Source organism: Zeus faber, assembly GCF_960531495.2.
Source record: "Zeus faber genome assembly, chromosome: 16".
Lineage (NCBI taxonomy): Eukaryota > Metazoa > Chordata > Actinopteri > Zeiformes > Zeidae > Zeus > Zeus faber.
Window position 1 is genome coordinate 19,650,154 of NC_137202.1, and position 16,121 is coordinate 19,666,274.

Here is a 16,121-nt window from a genome sequence, read left to right on the forward strand (position 1 = left end):
GAGACGTCGCCCGGGACCTGGTTGGGGCCAGACATGGTGCATGACATATGGTACCGTGCTGCTTGTGCAATAGAGAAGCGCTCCTAAACTGAAAAGCCACGAAGGATTATTTGATTGGCACCGAATTTCAATCAAACAGCAAATATCGGAAAACGAGTATGAAGGACAGGAATCATTACAGTACCAGTCATGTGACCAGAGACACACACACACACACACACACACACACACACACACACACACACCCCAAAAGTGACTTGGCTCTTCTGAAAGCAGAAAAAGTTGCAATTTGGGGGGTGGGGGTCGTGAAAAGTAATACTTTACTAAACATCCTCTTACTAACAACAATACATTTCCACTGCTACAACGGTTGACGGAAGTTATCTTGACTTGGCGAGTGAGACTGTAGACCGTGTGTCACTGGACGTCCCGCCCTCTCCCTCTCTGAGCCAATCACGGCGCACAGAAGAAGAAGAAGAAAAACCCTGTCTTCCGTCCTTCATTCATAACTTTTCAAAAGTGTGTTTGCATGAAGGCAGCGTTCATGGATTATTACACATTTGGCCTTGCGAGGTGAGGCGTCATTCATCTTTAGACTGCTCATTTTTAGAAGCATATTTAACATGTTTGCCGATTGTGTTCGAGTTCAAGGTTTCATTCAGTGTATGAAAATGTACATTTAGCAAATATGTTAAAAGTCAGATTTTGATATGTAAAAATGCATTTTCCCGCTTATTAAGAGTATTCTCTGCAGACGGGCAGAGAACGTCATTCGCTCATGGTGCGCACAGTGCTGACGCTGAACTGTTGCAGGCGCAAACCATATCCGTCTCGAACGGAGGCAAACGCTCCCGCCAACTAATCTCACCAGTTTTCGTTTTGAAAAATAAGTCCTAAGCGAAGATCGATGCCTGTCCGGCAAGTACCAATGAAACTCCTGGTCTGCTACTGAACACCGCTGTCACCTGCTTCTGCTGTAATGCTGGCTACCGGCCGAGTTGAGGCCTCGGCAGAGACCTCTGACAGCTCGGGAGAGGAAGATGACCATGACCAGGTCCGTGACATGGTAACGGCAGCACGAGCCGCTGGGAAAACTGGACGTCGCTTCTGCAAAGAAGTCAAGATTCTCTCGCTTTCTGTGAAGGGGGAAGGTGTGCATTTGGCCGAGGAATCGTGGATTCATGGGGCGTACAAAGGCAATTATGTCCAAGAAGGGCGGCAAGAGAGCAAGGAAAATATCAGAGACGAAAGGAAGATGGATGCTACCCCTCTTCCTTCCTAAGATTGTAGAAATGAATTCCGGAATATCCTCCTCCGGACAAATGGAACCCTCTGTTGTTCCGTTTGTGAATCGATTTGCATGAAACCTCAACCACGAGGTGTTTGTGACAGCGAGGTTCAAACAAGATTTAATATCGTAATAATACCGTACGTAATAATACCGTATTCGTAGGTTCTGCCGATGTTGGGTTCCAGATAGTTTTGGACTTCAAAATTCAGAGAATTTTTCCGGAATAATATCAATAAGAACAAATAATAATAACAATAATATTAATAATTAATTAATAACAAAAACAACAACAAAAAATTTACAATAATAACAATAACTATAATAATAATAATAACCTTTATTTGTATAATAACTCAAAGTGCTTTACATTAAAAGAAGGCTTTTAGATAGTAACAACAACAGAGCAAAATGCATTTACAAAGTACAATAATAAAATAACTAAAAGAATGAAAAAAAAATTTAATTAAATTAAAAACAGGGTAAGAAAAAGCGTTCCTCGGTGAAGTTTCCTCATTTCAATGGAGTCTTGGAGTACTATCATGACGCCCAAAATGCACAAAATAAAATCAAATAAACTCATGTGTTCTATTCTGACCTGAGTCTCTCTTCCTAAAAACTGCACGCACACACGATCGTATTATATTAACTTTATGTTTTTTACTGTTGATTTTAGTTGTTTCGGTTTATTCTTTATTCTGTTCCTACAGCTTCAATAATTCAGGTTTATCCTGTTTTAATTTCTTCAGGCTTTATTTTTCCATTTGGATTTTCATATTTTATTCTACAGTTGTTATTATTACTGCCTTTTGGTTTGATTTCAGATGCTGGGAAATTGAAATTTCCCTCCGGGGACGAATAAAGTATCTATCCATCCATTCATCCATCATCTATGTAGTTGTTGAACTGTGTCACAGATCAAATAAAAAAAGCACAATTATCCACAAGTGAATTAACGCAGCGGCTGCAGTGTGGGGGTGGGGGGACAATGGCTCATACTCTAAGCAGAAAGGTGGTGGTGTTTTGTCTTTTTTTGCACTACAGCGTGGACAACAAGTATAGAACAAACAAACACCCATCTGTGTTGACAGCCAGATAACGAATGTGGACGAACAAGATAACACAGCTCAGGAAGCAGCTCGACCTCTCCCCACACTGCTTCCCCTCCTCTCCTGTGTCATTTCCCAATCAGACCTAATACTACCTGTGTCACATGATCAATACCTGCCCGGCGACTTCGTCAGCTACGGCACGGCCTAACGCCGATGATGCTGGTCATGTTTTAATTAAGCCAGGGAGCGTGCATTTCACCACCTCTGCTCTGATCCTCCAGCTCCGCAAATCTTTAAGAAGAGGCCTCGAGATGAAGGCCACAACCGATGATGACACGGTATGAGCCGGCGGGATGGTAGATGGTGTATTTGGTGTGATCTGGTTTCTAAGAGGAATAAACAGTTAGAGGGGATGAGGCTTGTTCGGACAGAACGCAGAGAAAGGAATGCTATCAAGGGAGGAGTTTATTGACACAGCCGTGAACTGTTTCAGATGACGCGCGAGAGTTCTGTGTGGAAAAACAGTCCCGACACCGTTTGAGAAATGTCGCCAGGCGTTAACCACCCTGACTGTCCTCAGTGGTTAGCACTGTTGCCTCAGGGCAAGAAGGTCCTGGGTTTGAACCCCGGCCGTCCCAGGTCCTTTCTGTGAGGAGTTTGCGCGGGTTTCCGCCGGGTGCTCCGGTCCTTCGGTTCCCCCCACCATCAAAATACATGAAATGTTAGCGGTTAACACTCCTGTCCGTGCCCCTGACCAAGGCACCGGCAAAAAGAGCTGGAGTTGGTCCCTGGGTGCGGCACTGCAGCTGCCCACTGCTCCTGGGTTGTGTAGGATGGGTCAAATGCAGAGGACACATTTCATTGTATCCTCCTTGTAAAATGACAATAAAGAGATATTCTATTATCATTTATGATGAAATATGGGGGGGTCCCAAATTTAATTTGAAAACTTTAGAACTCAAAAATATGGAATGCAAATAGAAATCTTCCATCTAGCTCCATTTTCTTTTATGTTTCAAACCCACTTCCCAACAGGAAGTTGGACAATTCAACCAATCGGATCGTTTGACGTGCTGGACCCCGCAACAAACTAAAAACACCCCTATAAATGAAAATCCAAATAACAATTGTAATCGACAGTAATCTCACAGCCATATTAGCAGCAGGGCTTCGTATAGAAATATACAGAAAGCCAATGGCATCGCATTAAGACTACTGTGCATAACCAAATCAGTCATCATATGGTTGATGAGTCTGCCACCTGCCTTGGTCTTGGATAACTTCGATTATTTTATTATTAGGAAGTTAAATACATGAGACACAAATTCTTCAAGGAGGCAAAGAGCAGCAGTTAATGCTTTAATACTTTAATACTTTATTACTTTCTGCGGTTTTGAGCCTTGATAGTTTGTAACTACATTGGGCTAATAATCTCTTGAACTTGAACTTGAACTAAATGTATATTGTCTCTTAATAAAATCACTGGTTGTATACTACATTTGAATTACACAGGAATTTCACTTGGGACTTTCAAGTGATCCACCAATTACTGTAAGAACGCAAAGATACCGTATCTTGCCAAGGAAGCTATTTTCGGAATATCCAAGATGAAGGGAGCAATGATCTTGAGAGGAATGGAGGTGAGGCTCTTCCCAGATGTGAAGAAGAGCAAACTTCCACAAAATCACGGAGAAACTATGCGAAGCTGAGGTTTGGTGTGGGCAATGACAGTGATCTGGTTTGTGCGTGTGTCGTCCTGTGGTTGTATGTTTTAATAGATTTGGTCAAAGTGGTTGCTCTGAAGCTAACTGCTTATCAGAGGATGAACAAAAGTCTAGTTTTGTTCAGCGGGAGTGCAAGTGTAAGTCCTCCTGTACTAAAGTGTGCAGCATCAAGAAATATTACAGAAAATAACAGAAATATTACCTTCAGACAACTGACATATCTTACCAATACAGGTACTCCTCACTTAACAACCTGCCTGTTTAATGACTGTTCAGACTTACGACCAGCTCTCTGACCAGTCTGTATTGTACACTTCGTACAATACCAACCATCTCATCTCCTCACCCTTTATATACTATATACACTGTATGGACTATATACACTGTATACATCTCATCTCATCACCGTTCTCAGTCTCGTTCCCGCAGTCTGTCAGTATTCTCTACACTAGCGTTCACAATGGCCACGCCCCCTTACTGTGAAATAACACTATATACACTATATACACTCTATACACTATATATATTATATACATAATAAATACTTAATACACTTTATACACTGTATATGCTATATACACTATATATACCAGCCATGCTCCCTTACCGTGAAATAACACGGGTCCTCGCTTATCGACCAATTCACTTAACGACCTGGTCCTAGCAACGGAACTCGGTCGTTAAGTGAGGAGTACCTGTATCCCAAACACACCTTTGTGTGGCACGGATCAGCTCTAATGATTCACACAGTTATGCAGGGGATAGGAACGGAGTCATATCCCGGAAAGAATGAGGGAGGATCTCATGACCGCTGAGATTGAGATGTTGCAAGTACATCTGACTCATTTGAAGCCAACTCAGCTTGAATATGTTGCACAATAACAACATTGCAAACTGATATTGAAGGCAAATGAATGGTCACGGTGCACTTAAGGTGATTGACTTTGTGTGTGACACTGAAAATGGATAATACAAAAAGGTCAAAGGCAAAAAGATGTTAAAAGTAAGACGACTGTTGGAGAGAATTGACCAACATGCCGTTTTGGTTCATGTATTACAATATCCTGAAGCTCCCACATCCAATCGTTGACTCTCAGCGTCGAAGTGCATTGCAAGGTCAGTCTTCTGCCGTGCAGATTGGACGATTCAACGCCCAATCCTTTGTTTGTTTGTTATAGGCACAGAGCACACTAAGCTCATGCACAGTCTATTTCTTGTTTTGGTGCTAATACTGTATATCAGTCCCATCTGAATGAGATTCAGAGACCATGGGTGTTTCTGCCAATCTTTGTGAGTGAGTGAGTGAGTGAGTGAGTGAGTGAGTGAGTGAGTGAGTGAGTGAGTGAGTGAGTGAGTGAGTGAGACATGCACCAATCTACCACACAGTGACTCAGTGGTAAGTGAAATCTGCTTTAATATCAAACATACACATGTTGTGTACACAAGTATTCTGTATATACACATGCAATGATATGAAGCAACAGCTGGCCAACAGAAGTCTGAACTGTTGCTAGGCATTCGAACAATACAGGTTCTGAGGCTTATCGAGCACAAGATAAGCTGTGCAAGCATCCTTGTCAAACGGAGAATAATGCTCGATTCACTTGCACCTGTTAAACTTCTCTGTAAATGTACAACCAGTCCAACAGGCCTCTTAAGAGCCTCAAATCAAATGCGATTGGCCACGGTCCTGGTTCAATCATGCTTTCTCATTATTGGGTCTTCCTCTGTTATCGACACTCCTCAATTGTGTATTAAGACCAGTCAGAAAACCAAAATTCTTAACTTACAGGACATATATTGATTTTAAAACCTTGATTAACTGCCAAAGACACATTATAGATGCTAACATTGCAAACTAGTGAAGCTTTTCATTGAAGTTAAGACATTTTGACAAGCTGTTGCTGTCCAAGTTCGACCATGTAATTACATCCACAGGGTGAAATAAATCCTACTCTTTACCACATCATATTGGCCTGTTTCTCCGACCCCCTGCAGAAGTAGTTGGTGCAGTTTGCATTTAAAAATGTTCATAATCCACGGTCAAGACATTCTGCATGATGCATGTAAATATCTACAGAGCAATTCAGGCGAGAGGTGAGCTTAGAGCCTTTATTGGTATGCTTTACAATCCTCTTAAGACCGGATGATGTCATCGTCCGGGACCAACGCCTTTAAGAAGGAATGTACATACTGTAAGGGTAACTTCTACGGTGCATCTGTCCATCTCATCAATAAAACTTGTAAAAGGCGTCTCCTGCATGGAATCTCATCTTGGGTTGTATAATAAATGTCTTGAAGCCTTAAGAGACTTGACCAAACAGAGCGACTTGTTGGGAAAGTACTGTAAGTACTGGAAAAGTAATCTCTCAGGCAAGTCATTCTTTTCTCCAAATATATTTTCCAGAACTACAAAATAGATATGGAAGGGAGAAAGCAGCTCTAACCAGTGTAGGCATGCCCCAAATCACCTCAGAAAGTTTAAATGATGTTTGATGTTTTACAACCCTGTTCTGTAGCTTAGTGCTGCTGGCGCGGTGATGGTGTATCTAATTCCAGAGTGATGGCACTGTAAAGAGGAACTGCTTAAATGTTATGAAGTCAGACAGATGAGTAAAGCTGGGGCCACATTATGGACATTTTCAATCATGAACGACAATGACAAGAGGAAGAGAGAGAGTGAGACAAGAGACTCTCTTGTGCAGAAACATGTGGCCCACAGCTTGAAGGATCCTTTTTAGGCACAAATACAGGGGAATCCCAATTATGCATGCAGATGCATCTTCATTCAAAACATATGAATTATCATTTGACATACGTAGCCAAGCCGACTTGCTTCAGTGCTGTCCCAAAGCTGTGTCATCCTCAACTGCTATGTGTTCAATTCCTCTGTACGCTGTTTGTGCCCCTTTTGCACAGTTAAGTGTGGGAAAAAGGAAAATGGAAGAAAGGGACTTTACTATAAGTCTGCCTCAAATACAACTGTCTTGTATACTTTCATAGACGGGTATTGGACAACTTGGCTGGATCCTAGGGCTGCATGATTAATGGTAGCAATTTAATTGCTTCACGACAACAATTCTGTTGCATTTAGGGAGATCAGTAGCATCATTTTTTTTACATTAACCAATGACATAACTGCATTACACCATGTGAGAAAGGAAGAGCGGACAGAAACGTAAATACACCAATCAGCCACAACATTAAAACCACCTGCCTAATATTGTGTAGGTCCCCTTTATGCCGCCAAAACAGCTCTGACCCGTGGAGGCATGGCTCCAGAAGACCTCTGTGGTATCTGGCACCAAGACATTAGCAGCAGATGCTTTAAGTCCTGGAAGTTGCGAGGTGGGACCTCCATGGATCGGGCTTGTTGTTCCAGCACAACCCACAGATCCTCGATCGGATTGAAATGGGGAATTTGGAGGCTGAGTCAACATCTGGGAACACCATTACCATGAAGGGATGTACTTGGTCTGCAATAATGTTTAGGTAAGTGGTACGTATCAAAGTTATATCCACATGAATGCCAGGACCTGAGGCTTCCATTTCCAAGGTTGGTGCCATCTCCCCTCCCCCGGTAAACAATGCACATACACCTGGCCATCAACATGATGTAAAAAAAATATATAATTTATCAGACCAGGCCACCTTCCTCCATTGCTCCATGGTCCAGGTCTGACGCTCATGATCAAATGTCACAATGTATTGTGACATGTATTATTATTTTGCTATTGAAGTTCCCACAGTCATACAATAAATCCTCAAAGTTTAAAGCACTAGTATATAATACTGAAGCCATATAGGCTCCTTATAACATGTCCTATAGACATGTTTCTGTCTACATTTGTACTGAACCGTCTGTCTGTCTGGGTAGGGGTAACACAATCTTCTTTTCTATGTTAGGCGTCATGGGGTGGGGGGAGTAACTTCACTGCATATAATTGGCAAAACTTTAAATTTAAAAATAATAAAAAATCTGAAGAGTTTAACTCACTTCTGACAGTTCAGGGCACAGATATTAAGTCTGGTTTTGTTAAGCTCGGTAATGAAACTAAAACAGCGGTCAATCATGTGGATAATCGATCACATGATTGACTTTTGAGGCGTGCCAAATGCAATGCAATATCGCTCCCTCACTGTGAGATTCAATCCACAACGTGAATAGGCACACACAAATATGTGCAAAAAAAATCAAGGAAATCATGATTCTCATTTTGTCCACAATTGTGCAACCTTACTAGATCCAAATTCACCCCCGTCGCGGACATTTCCAGACAAGCTGCAGTCTGAACTTTCCTCAACACTCTGGAGGGTTTGTTAAGTTGGCTTCATCGAAACCCGATTCCTTGTGTTGCTCAACCTGTTGTGTTCGCCATGATGTCAAGATGCCATGCCAACATGACTATGACTAAATTAACACAGTTAAACTGGTACACCCACACTAAGACAAATATAACAAAATAACAAAATAAAATTATAGCTAAAAGCAGCCATTAACAGGATTCAAACCCAGGAAGGCCACTTAGATCTTGTGACGCACGCTATTCAGCAGGTTTAGTCCTCAAATGTACCAAGATTGTGCCGCAGGCCCATGAAGGCCAGAGCTGGTTTGTGCCAATAATGTGAAGTGTGGAAAACATTCCTAAACTGTCCCAAGATATGAGATCACTGGACAAAGGATCAGAGTGATCAGTACGATACCATCTACGGGATAAATATTAAGTGTCCACAGCATTGCAATATGTACACCGACAGAAAGTCCTGCCACAACCTTTGGATGGATTCACATAAAACTTGGTGTGAATGTTCAAATTGGTGGTGTGAACATGTTCCCCCAGTGTCATGATGATCGCCACAACTCAACATGAGTTAGAAGCCACTATGTGATTGGCCACAGGTAAATGCGCTGAAGCCATGCTGGTACATACTGGTAACAACCAAACCGCATATTTAGACGAGTAATTGTCTATAAAGCAAGTATACCAAGTTTTGTGAAATAACATGAATCACGTAAGGAGATGCACTACATACACTGACTAACGATCAATGAATTAGAGCTGATTTTGTGTTAGACCACACCACAAGTTAAATGGTTTATAGCGGCCATATTACTTATATGATCGTGAATTTTTTCATAGTACTTTTGTGAAGCAAGGTCCCTTTATGTCCTGTACCAAATTTGGTGATGTTCGGTCAAAAGCTGGCAAAGCCAACGTTGTCAAAAAATTCAAAATGGGGGAAATCAGGCGACTTCAGTGCTCCGACTGCCGGGATATACCGACCACGTTTTTTTGTGAAGATTAGACTTAGGGTGTAGGAGTGAGGGCCTTTTTAAGCGTTAAATTGAAGACTTTTAATTATCGCGCCACCATTCGGCCGATCTGGATATTTTTTTTGTTTGACAAGATCTATGCATGTGCCAGACGTCATGTCGCTATCATTTACCATCTCATGGGAAATTGCACAAAAACTTCTGAAGAACAACCGGGGTAATGATAGGAAACTTCGCATAGAACAATGGATGATTCAGCTTCACGGTCCTGAGTCACCGAGGGGTTGTTGAGTGTCGAGGAAACAGGCCTGCGAATAGGGGTGAAAGCACGGGGAACGCAGCTGACCTCTGCCAATCCTTTGCGGATCCGAGTCTTAAAAGTGTTCTTTGCCAGACAGGCTTTACATTCCACGGGCCTCTTCCCCGCGGCACGCTCCCGTCAGGTGCTCAATGTCCTTTCTTTGAGCAGGTGATATACTGACCAGCAGAAGGTGGCAAAACGAGGAGAAATCGACCCATATTCCAAAAGTAAAGCCTTATCTATCACCTTTTTTGGGAACAACCTATCCGAAAGCGGATCCCAATGTTTGCAGCACACTGTGACAGTGATTGCTACAAAACCTCCTCCCCATGTCGAAAAACGTCAATAATTAATACACTGAGTCTTGTGTGTTTAAGGGATGAGGTAGAGTCTTATTTATGATGGAGGCAGCCAATGACGTTCTGGTATTACAACTGCCCAAAAAATTCTAGTGAACTTTTACTGTGCAGCAGGTGTGTCTGTGTGTGTGTGTGTGTGTGTGTGTGTGTGTGTGTGTGTGTGTGTGTGTGTGTGTGTGTGTGTGTGTGTGTGTGTGTGTGTGTGTGTGTATGTGTGTGTGTGTGTATGTGTGTGTGTATGTATCATTGCACACATAGCGCACACCAAGGAGGACGGAATTGAACAATGAACAATGTTGCCTTCAGGCGTTCAGAACAAATTGTGAGACAGTCCAAAAATAATTCCAATAATGTTCCATTGTTAGAGGCCCGCATATTAGTGTGTGTGTGTGTATGTGCGTGTGTGCGTGTGTGCGTGTGCGTGTGTGCGTGTGCGTGTGTGCGTGTGTGTGTGTGTGTGTGTATGCGCCATGGCAACTGTGGTGAATCTGTACTGACCTGCTTTCCTGTTTTTGTGGAAAGAAAATAGCCAGCCACGCAAAGCCACACACACACACATAGATGCATGCACGCACACGCACACACACACACACACACACACACACACACACACACACACACAATCATGCACGCACACACACATACAGTAAAACAAACAGGGTGTTGTTGACCTAATCAATGGGTGGTACTGGAGATAGTTTGTTGGCAGTTGGGTGGTTAGCCTACTGACTATTGAAGTCATTGGTCTCACCCCCCCCCCCCCCACACACACACACACACCCACACACACATTCACACAGGAATTTTCACGCAGCTAAAATAAAGTGAGGGCATTTCTCACTCAGGCATGAAGCCTGTTTAAATCTCTATGGACTAACAGAGGAAGAATGACTCTTTGCTCATACTCACTCGTTCTCTCGCTTCCTCATTGGCTCTCTCTCTCTCTCTCTCTCTCTCTCTCACTTCTTGTGAACAAATACAATTTCCATTTCAAAACTTGGATCCCAAAAATAAAAAGACTGGTAAAAACACTTTCATTTTGAAAAAAACCATCATTCTAAATTGCCATTTAATGATAAGAAAATAAAAATCCTTTGTGTTGTTCCTTCTTGGATCCTTGTCCTGCCATAGTGTGCTCACGCCTTAGTCTCAGATCCTTTACAGCCATAGATTTCACCACGATTTCATGGGGCCCCCTTAGTATTAATGCGCTCATATTGGGCTCCTGAAAGAGCCGGCCACTGACAAGAGTTTCCGTGAGAACAAACTGGTGCCGGTCAACGTGTCCTGGGAGATTTCAATTTCCTGGACAAACGGGAGAGATTCCGGTCAAATGTCATCTGTGTTTATTGAGCTTAAAAACAATTGCTAAACCAGTTATATAACGAAATAAATCATCGAGGCATGCGGATGTATTTATTGAATATTCAAAAAAAAAGTCCGTCAGTCCCGTCAGTTACAATTTAAAAAATAAATAAATAAAAATAACGAATATTACGATTTGAAATGAAATCACTTCCATTCGTGAACAATAAGTAGCGAGGGCAGCCGCTTTAATTAACATTTCAATAAAATGCAATTCTAATGATATCTAAAACAAAACAAATATGGCAAGTAGGTCTAAATAATCAAGTTTGCGGTGTCGTCCGTCTTCGTCGGGACGTCCCGTCGACATATTTGACATCATGAATATTTACCCGTCTGCTGGGCTGCAACTTAAACATCCCAAAAAACGCCAAACCCTGGATGTACGTGTCCTGACGACACATCATCTTACCTCCGTGTCTACTATGTTTACAAGCACAACCTGTCCAGGAGGGAGGGGGCGGGGCTTAGTTGTCCATCGACAAACGTGATCGGTCAGCGGCGAAGCTTCCAGATCGGCTTCAGATCGTCCGAACGGATTTGCTTCCCGTTGCAACTTGACGAGCGCCGAAATGAACAGATCTGCGGATTTGTTTTTTTTTCATGGAGGTGATCCACCAGAACTAATTCGAACTGTGCTCGGAGGGAATCGTTTTCACTGGACATTATGACTGGAGGGAGTGAAATATGTCCGACTTCAACGGATTTCCCTGGTCAAAAGCAGGTCATTGCTGGATAACGGCCGACTGTCTAACTGACTGATCGTCTGACCAACTAACCAGCTGAATGACTGAACGACTGACCAACTGACCAGCTGACTGACTGACCGACCGACTGACTGACTGACTGACCAAATAACTGACTGACTGACTGACTGGCTGACCGACTGACTGACTGACTGACCAACTGACTGACCGACTGACTGACCAACTGACTGACTGGCTGACCGACTGACCAGCAGGAAATGCTGTGATGCGTCGCCTGAGCTTCGCTGAAATAAAAAAAAAAGTGAATCCACATAAAAGTCGATCTTTCTGCTTATAAATTGAATTGATTCGGTTTTTGGAGCCATGACCATTGAGCCGCGGGCTCAGTTTGTTACATAATAATGAAAATACGAATAATTAATAATAAAAGAAGGGCTTCTGTTGCCGGTAGAAACCATTCCACTAAACCATCAGCCAGAGCTGGGCAATGAAACGATAACGACAATTATCACGATATATTTCTCATCAGTGTCAAAATAAAATAAGCTTGAAAATGTAGAGAAAGTCTTACACAGATCTGTTCATTCATAGAAGTGTTAGGCAAGTTGCAACACAACCTGTAGCCAACTACGTTTAGATTTCAGATTCAAGCTCCGACTGAAAGCAGACGGTAAATATCCATTGTGTAAAATATGTCGACAACACGTCGCGACGACGACGGACAACACCACAAACTTGTTTACTGTTAAGTCCTAATTAGGTTTAAGGTAATTAGGAGAGTCTGCGGTCTCTCTCTCTCCCTCTCTCTCTCTCTCTCTCTCTCTCTCTCTCAGGGTGAACCTCCACCGGGGCAGGCCCTTCCCTGCCTAATGGAGGTGTAGGTGGGTCAGGTGGCCGTCCACCAGCAGCAGCAGACCCAGGCCCCGGTGGAGCTGCTGGGGAGACGTCAGGAAGACCGGGCTCGACGACGAGTGACGCCGCGTACTCCAGACCGAGAGCCGGCTGGCCGAGGGCGGAGTGGGCTCCGGCGGCAGTGCGCGGCTTACCCGCGGCCTCGCGCACGGACGACGAGCTCAACAGGCGAACTAAACCGCCTGACGGATATTGCTGGTTGAAAACTTCCAGGCAGACGTCCCTTCCTGTCTGAGGGCAGAGCAAGAAGATAGCTGTAACTTCCTGCTTTGTCCTCCTTTTGTCTGAGGTGTCGTGTGACTGACGACGTTGTGGTGACTTGAGGTTCACTTATACGGTGCCTATATTTTATACACGTATACACTCTCTTAATGCTCCATTTTTGTTGGAAATTCCTTCATATTTGCAGGGTTTTAACATGGTGGCCAGGGACTGCAAATGACAGCCATCCATGCCACATTTTTTTTTTTCATCCTTCTGATGAAAGTGCAAATTCCCTGATAAATAAAGGAACCAATGAATAAAATGCGCTTTATATTTTAAACATTTGATATAAACAACCTAATGATCGATGCACGTGGTCGTGTGTGTACTTGAAAGAACAGCTACAGTATGCGATGTATTTTATAGGATGAATAAGAGCCAGAAGAAAAAAGTGCACGGTTGCAAATGACTCCGTCACTGTCCTCCTCTGGAATAACACGAGATACCACCAACACCTTGCCGATGATGGCAGCCATGCGCTCGTCTCTTTCAAAAGTTGACCCGGTATTACCTCGTGTCACGTGTGATCTTGCGGGAATCCGTCCCGTTCACTGTCATTGAATATTTTAACGGGGCATTTGTCTGCCTTTCGTGAAATATTTTCTGCACCAGCGGAGCGTTGAACAGCCCTCGTTTGTGTGTGATGTCATAAAACGACGTTAAAACCTGATTTCTTGGGAGAGAAGTTGACTTCAACCGCGGCGCCCCTCATAGGCGCGGCACTTTCAGAACATTGCAGGTTGATGACGACACCGAAACCTTCACCAGCACCTTGTCCCCACAATGCCTAGAATGCTGAACAGAACACTTGCGTAACATTTCAGACCCGGCGCGCGGCAGGCTTCTAGCAACGAAAGGTTTGTCTCTTTTTGAAGATCCGGGACTTGACGAGTGACTCGGATTTTCCGACTCGTTCGTCCGATAAAGATAGCGGGGTCAGAAGCGTCGGTTCAGCTCGGAGAGAGTCGTTAACTCCGTCGAAATTATGTGTTTCGGAAGAATGCAAAGTGTAAAACAGCCACGTTGAATATAATTATGCCACACGCCTTTAGTAATTATTTTCTGTTCGCGAGCAGGAGATTTGGCTTCAGGCGCACGCGTGACCCGCGGACTCACGGCTCTTCCGTTCGAGATTTGAGAGGGTGAGAGCTTCTGTGCGCGAGTCTTGCATAACTACGCAGAGCGGATGTAAATCCTGCCACTCAAAAGTGCTTTTGAGGTGAAGGCCAGGGACGCGCCGCACGACTTTCAAAAGTCGTCGGATCGCTCTCCTGCTCACGCTGCACAACTTTCTGTCTTGCGATGGGGAGTCCTGCGGAGTCTTGTGGTTTCACACTACAGGACTGAGCGGCGACAGGGGGTCACACATGACAAGATCTTTCACCGGGGAGGAATCCTCCGATGAGAAGTGACACCGGAAATTACGCCATACCATGCTTTTTTTTTTTTTTATTCGATTCCTTATGACAAAATGATAAAAAAAAAAATTTAATACAAATGAAGGCAGAATTTAAACAAGAAATATATTAAAAACCTAGAAAAGAAAAGTAAAATATCTATGTTATGTGTTTCTGGCTGGGAGTGCTCTATGATTTCCCTCCGATCTGGGGCTTTGCTCGGCGATCCCCAAAAATCCCGTAGGCGAGTGGGAAACCGGGCCAGAATCACGGAGTCTGAAAATCGCCACAAGCCGCCTGAACCGACGACATGGGATTCGGGGTCAAAGGTCAATTGTGGCTCAGAATGAGGCAGCGTTCTACGTTTGTCCTCACCTGTCAGGAGTGGGAACAGACATAGGTCCTGACTGGACTCCAGATCCCCGAAGGGAGGTTCGTTGATACAGGTCTTTCGACCGAAAGTTGCTTTCACACCATGAAAACAGCTATGAGCGACCCCTAACGGGAGCGGCCGACAGAAGTAGAAGAACCAGCTTGGGGCCACTTAAAAACTTTAAATTGCACCAGAGCATCTTACACAGCGCCACTTCAGAAAGGGCCATGAAATAATGCAAATTTAATGAACAGTTAGATAAATTTGCATTATTTCTAAGGTAAATCCGGATTATGTGTCTCATCCTATCTAGTACATTTTGAGACTACAGTATGTAATACAGCATGCAATACAGTATGTAATACAGCATGCAATACAGTATGTAATACAGCATGTCATACAGCATGCAATACAGTATGTAATACAGCATGCAATACAGTATGTAATACAGCATGTCATACAGCATGTCATACAGTATGTAATACAGTATGTAATACAGAAAGGAACCACAGGAAGGAGTGTACTGGTGTGTGTGTTGTCTGTGTCTGTCTGTGTGCATAGATGTGTGTGTGTGTGTGTGTGTGTGTGTAGGTATGTGTAGGTGTGTGTGTGTGTGTGTGTGTGTGTAGGTATGTGTAGGTCTGTGTGTGTGTGTGTGTGTGTGTGTGTAGGTATGTGTAGGTCTGTGTGTGTGTGTGTGTGTGTGTGTGTGTGTGTGTGTGTGTGTGTGTGTGTGTGTAGGTATGTCTATGTGTCGGTGTGTGTGTGTGTGTGTGTGTGTGTGTGTGTGTGTGTGTGTGTGTGTGTGTGTGTGTGTGTGTGTGTGTGCGTGTGTAGGTATGTGTAGGTCTGTGTATGTGTGTGTGTGTGTGTGTGTGTGTGTGTGTGTAGGTCTGTGTGTGTGTGTGGGGGGGGGGGGGGTTAACAGAAGGAGTGTAAAGAATGTAAAATCCACTCATCTGTTTTTCCATGTTATAATACTCGTGGGGCACAGCGCCCTGCGCAGACCATCGTTGTTGGAAAGCCACAACAAACGCTCTCTGACGTCGGACTCGCAGATTGGGTAATTATTCCCAGGCTGCTGCTCCGCATTCGGGACGAGGC

General features: G+C 43.7%; 1 protein-coding gene across 1 annotated transcript in view; it reads right to left on the minus strand.

The window, feature by feature from the left end:
- The window catches only part of piezo1 (piezo type mechanosensitive ion channel component 1 (Er blood group)), a gene marked incomplete at its 5' end in the record, with an annotated part of 84,405 nt that overhangs the window by 68,106 nt on the left and 178 nt on the right, over positions 1 to 16,121 (minus strand). The window lies entirely within an intron of this gene.